The following is a 16175-nucleotide window of genomic DNA, read 5'->3' on the forward strand; positions in this document are numbered from 1 at the left end:
AGGAAGAAGTACAACTTTTACCAGGTCTACAAAACAACAGAAGTTATTTAAATCATTAGTATGACACTCATTAAAGTACAAATTTTAAAAACAGTGTTTACATTGTATTTATCTGTGTAAGACTCAGTTTTGTGAAATTCTGTAGCTCTTTACCTTCACCTATCAAAATACCTTATTTCTTCAGAATTTAAAGTATGACCTATTTCTTTACTTAAAATAAATCATGCTCTTAAATGTTTTGCTAGGCTGTTGTGGAATTATTCAGCACGTTGTATTATTGAACATGTACTAATGGAAAGTATTTCACTGTCAGACTGACATCTGATGGCATAAGGAAAATACTTTTCCTGTGTCTTCACATTAGGTCTAAAAACCAACTGCAGAGAAAACAAATAATTAGTGTTTACCTCTTCTGAAATATCATTTGCAGGAAAAGTAAACTAAAGGTTTAGAAATAGAATGTAGATTAAGATAAATATGACTCCCGATTCCTTATTTTTTTAATCACGGAATACATGAAAAGTAATAAAATTAAAATATAAAGAGGTTTTCTTCATACGGAAAAAATAATTAAACTCACTGATGTGTTCTTCATCTGAATGTGAGGCCTGATCATCTCAGTATCCTTTTCAAACACATGAACACATTTCAAATCAAATATCCATTTCAACTTTTTAAACTTTATTAAAATTGCTAACAAGACATAAATCATTTCGGTCATGTCTTTCATGGACTTTAGTAGGAGCTTGCACTCAGAAACTAACATTTGAAAACTGATGTAATGGTAGAGTACAAGCTGATCTTTAGCCTCTTGATTAGCATTTTTTTTATTTCTAAGAAAATTCAAAAAAGCGAGGATAGAACAATGGGAATGGCAGTGCTTTCAGAATAGTTTAAGAATGCAAACATTAATTTCATTCAGATGAGGGCATTTGCATGCAGACTGATCAGACTACAAGCTTATCTCATTACTGTCTCAACCCTGTGACTTTTCTCCCTTTTATAGGTGCTATTAAATTTAATAAGATAACTGCCTTCATTGTATATTAAACATGTGTGACCACTACGTGGTTTCTGCATGATGGTGAATTGTTAATAACTATTTATCCTGTTACATTCAAATCATCTTAATTTGCTCTGCGGGATATGTGACAGCAAGTCAGTCTGGGATGTTTTTCAATTTCTTCTGAATATTTTCCTCCACACTTTGTCAGCATATTTTTTTTCAAATTGGATACTTAATTAACTATTAGCCATATTCCCATTTTCCAGCAATATTTAAATTGCTTAAATATTTTAAATAAAAATATTATATATGTCACACAGATTATATACAGTTTTTACTGTCAATCACATTGCTTTTCAATACATCAGATTCAAGTATAGTTTACATTTCCCCATATCAAAGCCATTAGTTCTTGCACAAATTTCCAGTCTGATTACAGCTACAGATGCCTTGTAAATGACCCTTAAGCTTTGGACTTTGGAGTCACTCAGAGGCTGAACTGTACTGGGGCAGAGGCTGAAGTCTTTCTGGTATCTGGGAGATGAAGGAAAAACTGGAGTCCCAGAGGAAATCCAAGCTCTACAGCTTTCCTATGCAGTCATGTCATGAATAGTGAAAGAAAATAACAATCTAGGAATGGAGGAGCCAAACAGTCCTTATATACAAGATTTTCAGTCTCTCAGAATCTAAAGCCATCTGTCTTCAAATCCAAGGCAGTGTTGAGCTTCGTTGATTGTTGGCAGAGGATGAGGATTAAAAGACTAGGAAATGGTTACAGATAATTTAATTTGTGGAAATATTTATGCAGATGTCTGGATGAATCACGATGGAAAGGAGGCATCTTCCCCTATCTCTCAGAAAATAGTAGCAGATGCCTCTTTGCACTAGCTTTCTTTTGCAGATGACTCAAAAAGGGGCCAGCCCTTTTTCAGTGGTCTGTGGTGACAGGACAAGGGGCAATGCCTTCAAGTTGGAACATAGGAAGTTCCACACCAATATGTGGAAGAACTTTTTCACAGTGAGGGTGACAGAGCCCTGGAATAGGCTGCCCAAGGAGGTGGTGAAGTCTCCATCTCTGGAGATATTCAAGATCCATCTGGATGACTATCTGTGCAATATGAGCTAGGGAGCTGCTTTGGCAGGGGGGTTGGACCCGATGATCTCTCGAGGTCCCTTCCAACCCCTAAAATTCTATGATTCTATGACTGGTAGGGCTTTTTGTCAGGGCTGATACCATGCCAAACTAGTTGAATTTTGGTATGAATGCATCTTGTGCTGAGGGCAATAGTGCTTAAATAGCTGGAGATATTTAACCTTTCAGATACAATAAAGAAACATATTGCAAGGAAGGAAGAGGTTTTCCCTGCTGCATTTTGGAAGTACCTGGCTATTGGATAGCTAACACTCAGAACTGGGTCTAGAGCTACTGACCATTGTAGTAGAGTTTAATGTTATGTTACTTTTTCTATGCTAATACATTTCCCTTGTTTCACATGTCATGTAAATGCTGCCTGCTAGGAATGTCCAAGAGTAGTGGTTTATTTTTCTGAGAATCATAGCAGATAGTTTTTTAAATACAAAAGATGCACCTAATTGTTAGGGTATTTCTGTTACTGACTGAGATGCTGCCATTAATTAGATGTTAAAAGTTCTAGAGCTCAAAAGTAAATCAAGCTGGTTATCATTTGTCCAAGGAAGCAGATTTATTGAAGTCAGATACAAAATAGCAGGTATGTGGACAAAGTTTCTGATTCTCACAGATTATAATAGAACAAGAGGTTTATATTTATCTCAACAAGATTAGGTAGTCTATTTTCTATTATCATTGAAGTATTTCCTGCTAACAGTTTTCCCCAGGGAAACGTCCCCTGAATGTTCTGAGTTAATGAGAAAAGAAAGAGGGTCCTATGGTTTGAGTGATTTTCTGGGACTTGGCCTCTATTCCTTCAACTGTTAATTTTCTTAAAATTTTTCTGTGTGAATTTGTACAAGTTTCCTGTGCATCAAGTCCCATTTGTAAGAGGGAATAGTTACACTTATAGAGTACTTTGAAGCTAAATATATGAAAGAACAAACAAGCATCGCAACATTACATGCTGAATTTCTTATTATCATTAAAAAAAATTAAAATCAATCTACTGCCTATGCAACATATATTAAATAAATGATGTTCCTCATCCAACTGTCCATAGCTAATCATTCACCCACAGATACATACAACATGATTTTAAAACAAACCAGTCAGTATTCTTTACTGATTTTCTAATGGTGCTTCTTTCCTGCCTGGCAGATTGTATTAGAAAGGGTTTCAAATATGTCTTCAATTTTTCTAATAAATGCACATCTTAATGAGATACTGCATGAAATTATATTATTATTAACTGATGGTAATAAATTATTCTGTTAGATTTTTATTCATTATGCACTGCTCTAACATACTTGTTAATAACATAAAGGAATCCATTTCCAGAGAGTAAAATGTAATGCTAATTTTTCATCATAATGAGTTAAATTCATATTAAGTCAGACAATAAAAATATAAGTGAAAATTATTATATTAATGTGAATAACTTCTGATTGGATACATCATGACGAATTGCAATGTAATGAATACCTGAAATGCTAAAACCCACTAATGATATAAAATGCAATAGTCTAATATAACAGTTTTAAGATCTTCCCCTCAAGCTTATAATTAGATCTAGTTATATCTTCAAGTGGTATTCTATATCATCTTTTAATGAATATTGTTACTAAAAATGTTGTAATTTTCTTAGTTGGTTTCTCTTTTGTTCTATTAGAGATCTCTTCTAAATGCCCCTTGGATACCAAATTTACAAATTTCCTGAAACTTACTTTACATGTAGTGAAATATATCTTCTGCACATTTATGAATGTACATAAGTCTTTAGAAAATTGTTCCCTTATGCTTACTGAATTAAAAATAATCCATTAACTTGATATCTGCTATTTTGCACAGTGACTATAAAGTGCTACTTTAATTATTATTGAAAATATCACAATTTCCGAATCTGATTTTTTAATTCCACATTCATGTTTGTTCTTTCTTTTACTGAATTGGTTGTATTATTTTGCATGCCCTTTTTTATGTCAAACCCCTCCCACGGAGTAATGCTAGTATCTGTTTTCTAAACTGTGGGAAATCACTCTTCCTTTCACTCATTACAGAAATAAATTTTCACCTTTTTTTTTTTTGCCATATGAGTGAGAGTGCTTTTTTCTGTGTCTCCCCTCTTCCAATCTCTATTAAGAGTCCCTGGACTCTTTCACACTTCTGTGTGAAATCAGGGTTTAGACTTTACTATTTGAAAAGGAAAGTTTGTAACGTGCAAGAGTTAAGGCTTTTGTTTCTTCTATTGAAATGCTATTTCACAGCTTAATATCTGTTGTGTTTGGGTTTTTTGAGTTTTGTTTGGTTTTTTTTTAATGTACTCAGTTTTCTTATTTTCATCCTTTTATTCTGATTATGCAGTCATTTATTCACTGTTAAACTAAATTATGCATATTTTGCAGTTTGATTTCCTTATTATAAGGAAAAATTTTACCTATCATTTGAAAATAATGTTCTCACTTTTTGTAGCAACATATATTCTGTTTAAAGAGACATTTTGTCCTCAGAATCAGCAAATATCACAGAAGATTGCCTCCTTCATCATTTTCAGATACTGAAATGCCTTTATCCAAATATATATTTTCCTGACATTTCAGTCTGTCTTATAGTTCAGAGTCTTCAATAAACACTCCAGGCAAACCTGCATAATCAACCTAAAGTGCCTGTGGTTCTGAAGTGGCAGAGTGGCTTGAGATGCAACTTATTATCCACAGAATGTCATGTGTTTGCTGACCCACATGAATAGCCCACCTTGTAGTCTGTGACTATGAATAAACTCTATATCCCAAGAGTATATTCTTACACTTTATTTTGAGAAATTCAAAGTCCTTAGATCCAGCAATCATCATTCCCATGTAGAAAAACAAATATCTCTAGCAGAATAAGGGTCATAAATAAAGGGCCTGTTCTGGTGTGCATCAGAATCACTTCAGAGCAAAAAGTTTATGCTTTCCTCTAATATCTCAAGTCCCACAAGTAAACTAGTGTGTGGGATTAGGCAACAGAAAAGGACAGGGAGGTGGAGCATGGAATATTTAGAGCATAAATGGAATTGGGACATTGCCATTTGCTTTTAAAATGGTATACACACTACAGCCTCACAAGATATCCAGGATTTGGACCTTTTAATTTAGTGAATTCACAGTGTTTTATAGGAGAGAAAAGACTGTGAGGCATGAAATAGGACTATGTTTCCTGATGAATGATACTCTGTTACCAGCAGTTATTGGTTTTGACACTATCAGTGAAGAAATCTTCTAAGGATAAGAGCAAAATGGTAAAATATTGACCTCAAATGTTGCTTCTGGAAGAACAGAAAATGAAACATAAGATGTATTATTAAGAGAAGTTGAAATACAAAATACTTTATGAAAAGCATTAAAAAATAACAGGTAATATCCCTGGCTGAAATATCCAAATAACTGCAGGTGACTACAATGTGGGATTACTAGAGGCATTTGCATAGAAAACAATTGCAATTACTGAGAGTCTTTATGATATAATGAAAGGAAGAGGAAGGAGAATAATTAATTAAACATATACAAAGTTATGGCTGTAAAAAGAAATGGTGTTTCATAAACTTTGCTCTTATCAGCAGTCCTAAATGAGGTAGGACATTAGTTGCTATCAATCATCTTAACCATGCATTTACTGATTCCTGCCATTAGTGATAGCAAGAACAAGAAGGAACCTCAGGGGATATTTACACTCAGACCACTGACTTAGAAAAATACTGTCTAAAAACATACTTGCCATGGCAGAGAAGTAAGCATGAGCTGCAGATACAATTCAGAATCTTTGTTAAAGCTAAAATACAGACAGGAATATCAAGCTGAAAGTAAGGGTTTGGAAGACCGCTATGTAGATTTCAGACATTGTTGATGTCTTGTAAAACATGTTCAGGCATATACGGAAGAGACACCAGAGACCATGAAAATGAAGAACAGGGGATGGTTTGAGCATACAACTCTACAGCTTCATGTCTGTAAAATGAATTGCAAACTGCGTGTTTTCAGAATCAGTCACGCCTCAAGGAATGTGAAAATAAAAAAAGAGACCAAAAAAAGGGGACTGGTAAAATATATCAAAAAGCAATATGTTATGGTTTGGTGAAGAAAAAGACAACAGAATGAAACAGTAGTGATTTGGGATTGGTTTGTAAGAGTCTTAATGTAAAGAAAGACTCAAATATGAGTGAATTTGCCAAAGACATAAAAAATAAATCTTTAATTCACAAAAATTGCAATTACAGAAACATAGGACAAATACAAATATAAGCTTTTAGCTAACATTTTCAGATGCTGATCTGATTTGTGAGCAGGAGCAAAAAAATTTGAAGAATCTTAAAAGTTAATGAGGATGAAAAAGCTTAATATTTTACAGCATTCTCGATAAATTATTTAAGGCAAATAAAGATAAACCAAACTGAATGTTTTGCACATTAATTTTGTCTTTTGAAATCCCGAAAGAAAACATAAACAAGTTGAAGTTTTGAAAAAATATGGTGAAAAAAATCCTGTAAGACATCTTACCTCAGTGCAGTCAATAGAATAATATTTTATATATAGGCCTATTTTATAAAAAAGGTTAACAAGACAAAATGAGTATGATTTGTAATAACCAGTGATCTGGTTTATACTGTCTACAGTAATTGAGTACTGGAGATGTCAACAATTTGTACAGCTTAAATATCTCTGAGTACTATTTATTACTAATAATTTAATAAGAAAGATTGATTATAGGGGAAATTAACTTGTAAAAGCCTGCAGATAATTTTCAAATTAAAAGAGACCAGTATTATGCTACAGACACTTAGACACTACAATGTCATTATTTGTAAAAATGAGAGGTCTTCACTTAATAAATAGAAAGCAAGACAACTATATGCTTCTTAAAATATCAAATAATTTTCAGAATACTGAGGCAATTTCTTTGAAGCAGCAAAGGAAAATGATACATGAAAAAGATCTAAGAAAGACTGTAGGAGCTCTTTGATAAGCTAAATATAGCAAAGTAATGAAATACCAACATGGTTCAACAGCGCATGGAGCTAGATTGACAAAAGCTAGACTAGCTAATTTTTTAATTGAATAATATGCCTCCAGTATTCTTCCTTGGGGGAAGAAGCAGTAAAACTCTGAACACAGGTCGACATGAATTAGCAGAAAGGAGGGCGCAATTATGACCAAAGCTGAGATCCTCCTGAGCTAAGTGGTATCCAATAGAAAGATGCTTTCAGGATGAAGGATCAGATTGGATGCATGGAGCTCCTCTGTAGGACAGATGATGAACTGGCTGAGAGCTTGTGTGTCAAGATCAGGAGAGAAAAATGGCAAGTCCTCTGCCTGGGAAGGAATAACAGTTTCCGGTGACAGAGCATAAGGCTGACCGGACTGAGGAGGAGCTCTGCTGAAAAGACACCAGGGACTGTGACAGACAGCACATCTAATATCTGCCAGAGATGTGTCCTGGTGGCAAAGAAGCCCAGACTGGCTTGGTTATTCTCTTTTGATGAGGATTAATTGGATCTAATATGTAAAAACATGTCCAGTTTTTGGTCACTCTCAGTACAAGAGAGGTAATAACAGATTGGAGTGAGTTCTGTGAAGCCATCGAGACAGTCATGTGGTAGGAGCACCTGACCTGGGAGAAGAAACTGAGGGTCTGAGGCTGGTTCAGCCTGGAGAGGAGGAAACTTTGAGGGAGCATAACCATGGCTCTTCATGATGGTGTTTGAGAAAACAGGGATACATGGTGGGACGACAAGAGACAATGGGCATAAAGGGAACAGGGAAGGCTCTGGCTAGATGTGAGGAAAAATGTTTTTCCCATCAAGCAATCGAACAGGTTCCACAGAGAAGTGAGCAGTCAACTGGATACTGCCCTAAGAAGTCTGGTCCGATCTTCAGAGCTGACCCTTCACTGAGTTTGGACTAGAGACCTCCTGAGGTCCCCTGAATTATCCTATAACTGGTCTCTAAGTATCAACTTTATTCTGCCTCCATATTGCTTCCTGCATTATTGAGGAAGAATCCTAGGGATAAAGTAGTAGCATTTCCAGATAATCATTTAATATAACTGGGAGGGAGGAGTAAGTCAGGCTTTAAATGGTGCTCTTTCAAGCCATGACTCCTGACCTAGAGAAGCATACATACACAAAAGCACATATGAAGTAAACAGTTCTGTAGCACATTAGAAAATGATTGGTCTGTGTGTGTATATTATATTTACAACCATACTGTTGAAGTATTTTAGCACAAATTCTGTTGCCATGATGAAATATTTAGCTTGAGAGATGGCATTTGGTATACATCATTGGAGCAGCAGCTATTAGTGTTATATAGTACATCATGGATGTGACAACTTTGAGAGGATGTGTAATATATAACTAGAATAGTCCCATTTGGACATCAATATGTGGTATTTACTGGTATTAATAATGTAGTAGTTTTAGTGTCATACAACAAATAGACGTAATTCTGATTCTAAACAGCAGTGAAATTCCTATAGTGCTACAGCAGCTTCTACCATGCAATCACTTCTGTGGTAAGAAATATATCACAGACTAGAGTCTATGTACACTGATTACCACCACTTACTTGACTATGGCAGTAAAAAAAGCCCACCACGAACAAAAAACCCTTATAAAATGAAACCAAATAAAAACTTTAACTGGAACTGGTCAGTCATTCCATCAGCAGACCAGTGTGGTAATGCAGTATGAAAATATATCCCGAAATGTTTCTTGTATTAGTGCTATTTTCCTCCATAATCCACTATAAATTTAACATATTTTACAGTCTACATTCTTTTTAGCACTCTTGATTTAAAATACAACTCATAGATGTCACTGTAGAAATTAGCATATTATATAACAAAAGCCAGGTAACATTAACATGACCAGTTGTTGGGGTGCAATTCAAAAATTAAGTAATGCACAGGCAGCTTGCAATAGTTTAGCCCATCTCCAAAGCATGAAGCCATCATACCTTCCACGTAGTCCTCTGTCTCAAATACCTTTTCTATGTTAGTGACACTGTATTAACCACCACTTCCCCCAAGGGAAAAAAAAAAAACCCAAAACATAACAGATTCTAACTTTCCTGATGGCCAGCAACTTTCCATCTCTGATTCATCCATAGTGACTGTTTGCAGGTCGATTTTTTTACAGAGTTGTACCTTGGACTTTAAATTTTTCTTTCTGATAAACCATCAGTAGGCAAAACATGTTAAAAAAAATAATGAAAGATGACTGAAGAAAATGCATTAAAAAGTTCCAATGAAAATTATAATATTAGATGGTTTTGCATAACTTTTATGGAAATGTTTTCATGTCTTTCATTAAATTTTTTAACCTTCAGGAATATCTATTTAGAAAGTGTCATTTTTGAAAGACATGGATTAAAATTATTTCTGCGTATGAATATGAATCTAAAAAAATGTGCAAACTCAAGCATTATGTATATTTGTGCTAGCCTTGTTTGTCCTTTGTCAGTACACTGAAAGAAAATATGTGCTTTAATATTTTAATAAAATTTAACACAGATTTTTCTAATTAATCAGAAAAAGTTCATTATAAACTGTGTTTTAAAATATTCTTCGTATTATCAGTTTGTCTTGATAACAGCTATAATGATACAAATAAATAGATTCCAAACACCTAGATACACAGATAATTTTCAATGTTTAGTTTAAGAAATAAAAAAAATTCTGAGAAGAGTTGTTTCATTTAACTAAGTAAGACTTCTAATCCTAGATATTTTTAATAAATAAAGGTAAATAGCCACCATGGTTTTTATTTCTATTTTATTTTACGGAGAATTTTTTGTTTGGTTGGTTTTTGGTTATGTTTTTTTTCTTTCCTAGGAAAGAGTTCTAATATGCTGTAGGTTGTACCTAAAAAAAATAAATCCAACATACATTAAAAAGGAGACTTTATTTTTACTTTAACATAGACATCCTCTGATTAAGGCACAAGTACTTTATGTTTATTACTTTAATAAATAGAATTTTAAGTGGTAAAAAAGGTTTTGAATCAAAATAGAGTCCGGATGGGCAGGAAGACCTTTCTGAAATCTCAACTTCTACACAGTTTCATGTATCAGCAAAAAGAAAGACCGAAAAAAAAAATTCTTTAGTTTCAAATAATTTTAAAATTAACATTACTTTTTAACATATGATTATTTATACTAAAAATTATTTCACATCTGGTATCATAAAAAGTAAGACAAGATTAACCAAAATCAGTACGGATTTAGCCCTGTGAAATGAGGTCTTCTACTAAGTTTTCCAATCACAGGGTTTGATTCTTGGTATCCAGCTTAACACAGAATCAAAGAATCATAGAATGGTTAGGGTTGGAAGGGACCTTAAAGATGGTCCTTAAAACACAGGTCTCAATCTGCCACCACTATAAGAATGACTGAGATATCTCACCAGGTCTTAAAAAGCAAGTGCAACATATTTTTAAGGAGGTGAACCATGCCAAATTCCTCCACAGATGGGAACGTAGCTTACATGTAACCGCCTCCATGTAGATACCTGAATGTAAGCACTGTCATTTTGGGTAGAATCCTGGATATGTTAAGAAATCCAATATAATGTAGTAGATAGCTTCATACTATAAAATATTCTAGTCTTTGGTTCACTGTTCCAACCCATATATGGTTAATATTTAAGAAGTTCTGTGTTTCTTCTCATTCCTTTGTTACAAAATACATTAATTTATTTCTTTCATTTAACTTTGTTGAGCTTCCCCAGTACCTGTAAAATTATTTTCTTGATTGTATTTTTGGTATGAAAGATATTATGCTCCACATCTGGCACTGTCTGCTCTGTTTAAATTTCACTTAAACGCTCAAAAGTTAGCTCAAGTGCAATTTCTGTACTGAACACTATAAACACTATAAAAATGCTATGAGAGGCTTCAGAGGAAACTGGATGCTTCCTGGTTATAGAGAACTCTTCTCTTATAAAGAATCCACTTCAAAACCCTTCAAAGTTAATGCAAAGATTCCCAGTGGCCTCGTTCAGCTTTTGCTCAAACCCTGTTTCAGATACACCAAGAAGATAGAATTGTTTGTGGAAAAAAAAAAAAAAAGAAAAGAAAGAAACAGTCTTGTGCTTAATGGAATACAGCAATCACTGATATACAATTAACTGCTTTTTTCAACACCATTTCCCAGGTATTTCACAGTAATGAATGGCAGCTATATTTGGTGATTTACAAAGTGATTAAACAAAACCAGTTCAACTATTGGCTAACTAATAAATCATGAAGTACACTTGATTTAAGCAGTTTCTTCAATGTTTTTATTATCGATGCTCATGTCTTCTGTTGTAATATGTTGCTAAACCATTGCTAATTACTGTGCAAAAATAATGTAGTTTTGTTGAGTACTTTAAATAGTAAGTGCCATCAAGACACCTCTAGACATAAGAAGGCCTGTATGTTATTTTGCTAGTTACCTAGACTGGTCTGCTCTTGTCTCAGATATTTTTATTTTTCTTTCCTGTTCCCATCCCCACCCTACTCTCACCCTCAGATATTTCAGCTGCTGCAAAGGTTTAACCTACCTTTCTTTCTAAATGATGTGCTACTCTTTAACGTTCACAAAAACTAATTCATTCTCACTTCTGTTCAAATCAGATATTACACACAGCACTGGTATTTGGGTCCCGTGAAAAACTGCTTTCCTTGCACCCTTCTTTCCTGATGATCATCATTTCTTCCTTGGATATCAGAGCTACTCTCCTCTGAATGTCTTAGTCCTTCATGAATAATGACATAAAAGCCTGGCAATGCTTTAGAAGAGGAGCTCTTTATTACACTTTTCTAACAACCATTAATATCTATAATACTCAGCAGTTTTCTACTTTTCTTTTGTCAAAGGACAAATTGTCACTATATGGCAAAATGGCACAGGATCTGCAACTATTACTACATTCATTAATGCAGCTTAAATGCAAGGAAACAGAACAATAGGTGTCTCCTGTACCTGGTAAGGGAAATTTCTAGATTCTCAAACATCTCTTATCTACTTTCATTGAATTCATCAACACTAATTAGAGCAAAAGACTAGCATTATGATCACTTCACTTTTTTCCTGATCCCCGTGTCTGAAAGACAAGAAGACTCCCTGTATATCAAATAATTTCCTTCATGTAAAATAGAATTATTTTTCTCATAATTAAAAACAATTTACAGTTTTTAATTATAATTACCCCAGTTATAAGTGTTTCTTCATGGAGGTACAATCAACTGGCTTACAGAAATCCTAAAAGGTATATAGATCAATATGCTGAAATGCATTTTGGGCAGAAGGGAGGGAGTGGAAAGCAAGACTAATATTTTATGGCAACCTAATGGATGATTCAAAATGCAAATATACATTCCCAGACTGATTTGCTGACTTTTACTCTAGGGATAGGTAGTACCAGCAGAATACAAATAGGTTGTTTGAACAAAAAAACCTCAATAGACTTTATGTACTATGCATTCCTGTACTCAAATTCCCTGTAATCCTGTGTTTAGGAGAAAGTATCTGGCATTTCTTATTAAATATTGAAGGAATCTTAAAATTGTACTTTTTTTTAAAAAGACAATAAAGACACAAATTCTACTGTGCAGGATCAGCTCAGGCTTGTTAGGGAGAACTCCCAGAGTAGACAGTTTGGAAATTTACACACCTGTTTTATTCCAGTTAAACTTGAATATTTACATACAAACACTGTAAGAACATGGTTTGTGTTGTCTTCAAAATAAAAAAAACATTCCTTTTTATGCTCAGATTACAGATAGGAGCTGGTTATTTGTTCCACACTGCTGCTTTACACTTGAATGTTTGGTTGATACCAAAATTGTGTAAATTTTTTTTTTCAGAACAAACAAGATATGTCTTAATCATAATGCAGTGAGAACCATCATAAATGGACAAATCACCTCTCTCAAATTTCAGCTGCAACTGAATATGGCCATATAAGAAGATAAAAAATCTTCTGTTGACTTCTTTTGGACAGTCAGCCACTAAAGTAGGTGACCTTCTGAAAATAGTATGGAGGAGGAAAAAATGTAGACATTTCTCTTTTTCTACCCTTCCAATCAAAGCTTACTTTTCTTGCTGGTGATGTAATTGTCACTGTCTTCTAAGACAAAGGATTCCAAGTGAGAATATACACTTAAAAAGAATGAAGTAGTTACTGATCAGCCATAGCTAGCTGTAATTCTAGATACAACCATTTGCCTCATATAGAAAATGTTTGCATTCATTAACACCTTGTATTATAGGAAAATAATTTTCTTCATTCTCAGGAAATTTGTTAATGAAATTGCTTCAGACCATAATTGAAATTATTGACATCATACATTGCCATGGAGAGATTGTGCTCTCTGGGATATTCCAATAGTCTTCATTAAGACGTAACGCAGGATTGTCTTGTTTTCTACACATGAATCTTAGATACTTTTTCATGAAATCATCTGGAGCTCTAAAGCTCTAGGTATTCATCCTTGGAATTTTGATCGTCTAACATTTTGTGACCTCTGAGAGAGACATAAGTGATTGATTACAAACCATCAATATCACAAGCCAATTATGGAAAATTTGTGAAGCTCGATAAAAGCTAGAGGGCCAGGGGAGAGGACCATGCCCACAGGTATTACAGGTCTCACTGTCTTCAGATTTGGGTTTTATCCCAGATGATGAGATATATAGACATAGATATAGATACATAATGAAGGTTTTGTTTCAAGGTTTTTAGGTTCTGTTTTGGGTTTTTTACATGAAAGGAAGAAAAATACACAAACCAGCCACTGTATTCTTTTTCTTACTGTGTTAGAGTCCATGAGTATTCTGGTAATCAAATGCATCTGGCTTAAGATGATTAATAGTGTCCTCATATCAGTTTTTATCTCTTATTAGTGAGACAAAGCTTTCAAAAATGTTTATTTCCTTGAAATTATAAAAAGATCACACTTGATCTGCCTAACTGCATAGAAAAAAAAGGAAAATGCAGATTATATTTTGAAATTCAAATAATCACATAAAGATGATATCAGCTTTGACAAAGAGACATTAAAATATTATTTGAATTAGTGAATTCAGTAAAGAATATCATAAAGAAATGTAGAGTCTTACCTATTAGCTGTATAGCTAGGCTAGATTACTGACATATCTGAACTTGTCTATTCCAGTGATGCCATAGATAAGAAGTCTGTAAAGCAGTAGACTTAGCTGTTTAGGATACTTGTGAAATTCATCCCATACAATATCATGCTCATATTAGTCACCATATCATATTCTTAGATGTTTTGGTTACGACTCCTGTAACTCTGAAGGAAACAAATTGCTTTGGTTTGGATATAATGTAGTTCTAAACCAGGAGAGTACTTTTGTATTCAAATATGTTATGAAAAGGAAAACACGGTGGAAAATCTTATCTAAGAACAGCTTTTCAGGGAAGCTTTGCTCCTACATGACAAGTTAAAAAGATATTTTTTATTAAAGCCATGCGCTCTGGGAGTTGACTTTAATTCTTCCCATGTTGATCATTTAAGAGAGGTGACCTCTAGTCATTTCTGCCCAGCAAAGAATGCAGGTACTTTCCAGACAGCCTAAGCTTACAGATAGGTGACCACAAGAACTTGTCCAGAAATTATATAAAAGTTCCTACTTTGCCCTTCCCAGAAGTAGCAGTCAATGTGACTGCCTTCGGGGCAAGAGATTGTACTAACATGCCTGGAGGCAGGTCAACGTATAGAGACAAATGTCTATAAAAGTCTAAATTCAAAGTATTCATGTTCTAGCAAGAATCTAGTTCAGAATGCAAAGGAGAATATATTTAAAGCAAATCTGTTACCAGATAATGCCTCTGCATCTTAAGAGATCAATAAATGGGTCTTTGATATAATTTATAATGTATATAATGACATAATTGTACATTCATAGCATTGTCAGTAATTTAAGACAGAATTTAAATTCATTTTCAAAACAACAATATTAGAGAAAATACTAAAATATGTTATTAGCAAATTTACCTTCCCTTTATTAGGTGTTGGAACATATGGTATAAGCACAATATAACAAAACTTTAAAAACAACATAGCAATCTATCAAGTTAACTGGTATGGTTATTTTTGCAATTATCCTTCCCCTTTTTCTCTGCCATGCTCTGGGAAGGGTGGGAAGAAAAAGAAAGGAGTGAAAAGCATTTTCTAAAAGTGTTGTTTTCCACTTCTATTGCCTATCAAGATGGTTGCTGTCATATAAGGTAATGAACCTTGTAACCCTGAATTGCTACAAGCCAGTATGTAGAAGAAAAAATATTTTAAATAGACAAGATAAGTAGCCAAATATATTTTAAATATATTTTTAATTTATAGTTAGTAGTAGCTGAGTTATTTAAAAAATTCATTATTTTTCCAAACAATAATCCTTCATTTTGTATATAATTTTATCTATAGAAATAAATGATATGTATTTATATCCCCTATCAGGCATCCTGCCTTGAAAAATATAATGTAATTTATAATGTGTCATTTTAGGAGAAGCCACATGGGAGGCAAACGAAAGCAACTAGCAATTTCCTCAAGCAGTAAAAGTGCAGATATTTTTCAGCATCTCAGTTTCCCATAGCAACCCACTTGTTGACCCGCTTTAAATTTTTACACATTTGTATCTGCTTTTGATTTCAAAAACTAAGCAATAAAAGAAAATAATCATTACTGAGACATAACTGAAACTTGATTCCAAAAAGGATTGACGGAATACAGATATGCAAAGATTAGTTTTGTATAAAATATTTTTTCATAATTTTTCCAGTAGTAAGTTGTGTCTGTATCTGTAAAAACATAATGACCATATCAATGCTATAAACCTTGTATTGTCTTCCGTTGCTCAAGTAATTATCATGCATGCCTTATGTAGCAACTTCATCAACACTTTTAAAACCAAAAGGATTAAATTGACAGCTCTAAATATACTATAAGGATGTTATTATGTTAAAATGTATAACCATGAAAAAGTTCTTTTGAACTCC

The sequence above is a fragment of the Gallinula chloropus genome (assembly GCF_964237585.1).
Source record: "Gallinula chloropus genome assembly, chromosome: 1".
NCBI lineage: Eukaryota > Metazoa > Chordata > Aves > Gruiformes > Rallidae > Gallinula > Gallinula chloropus.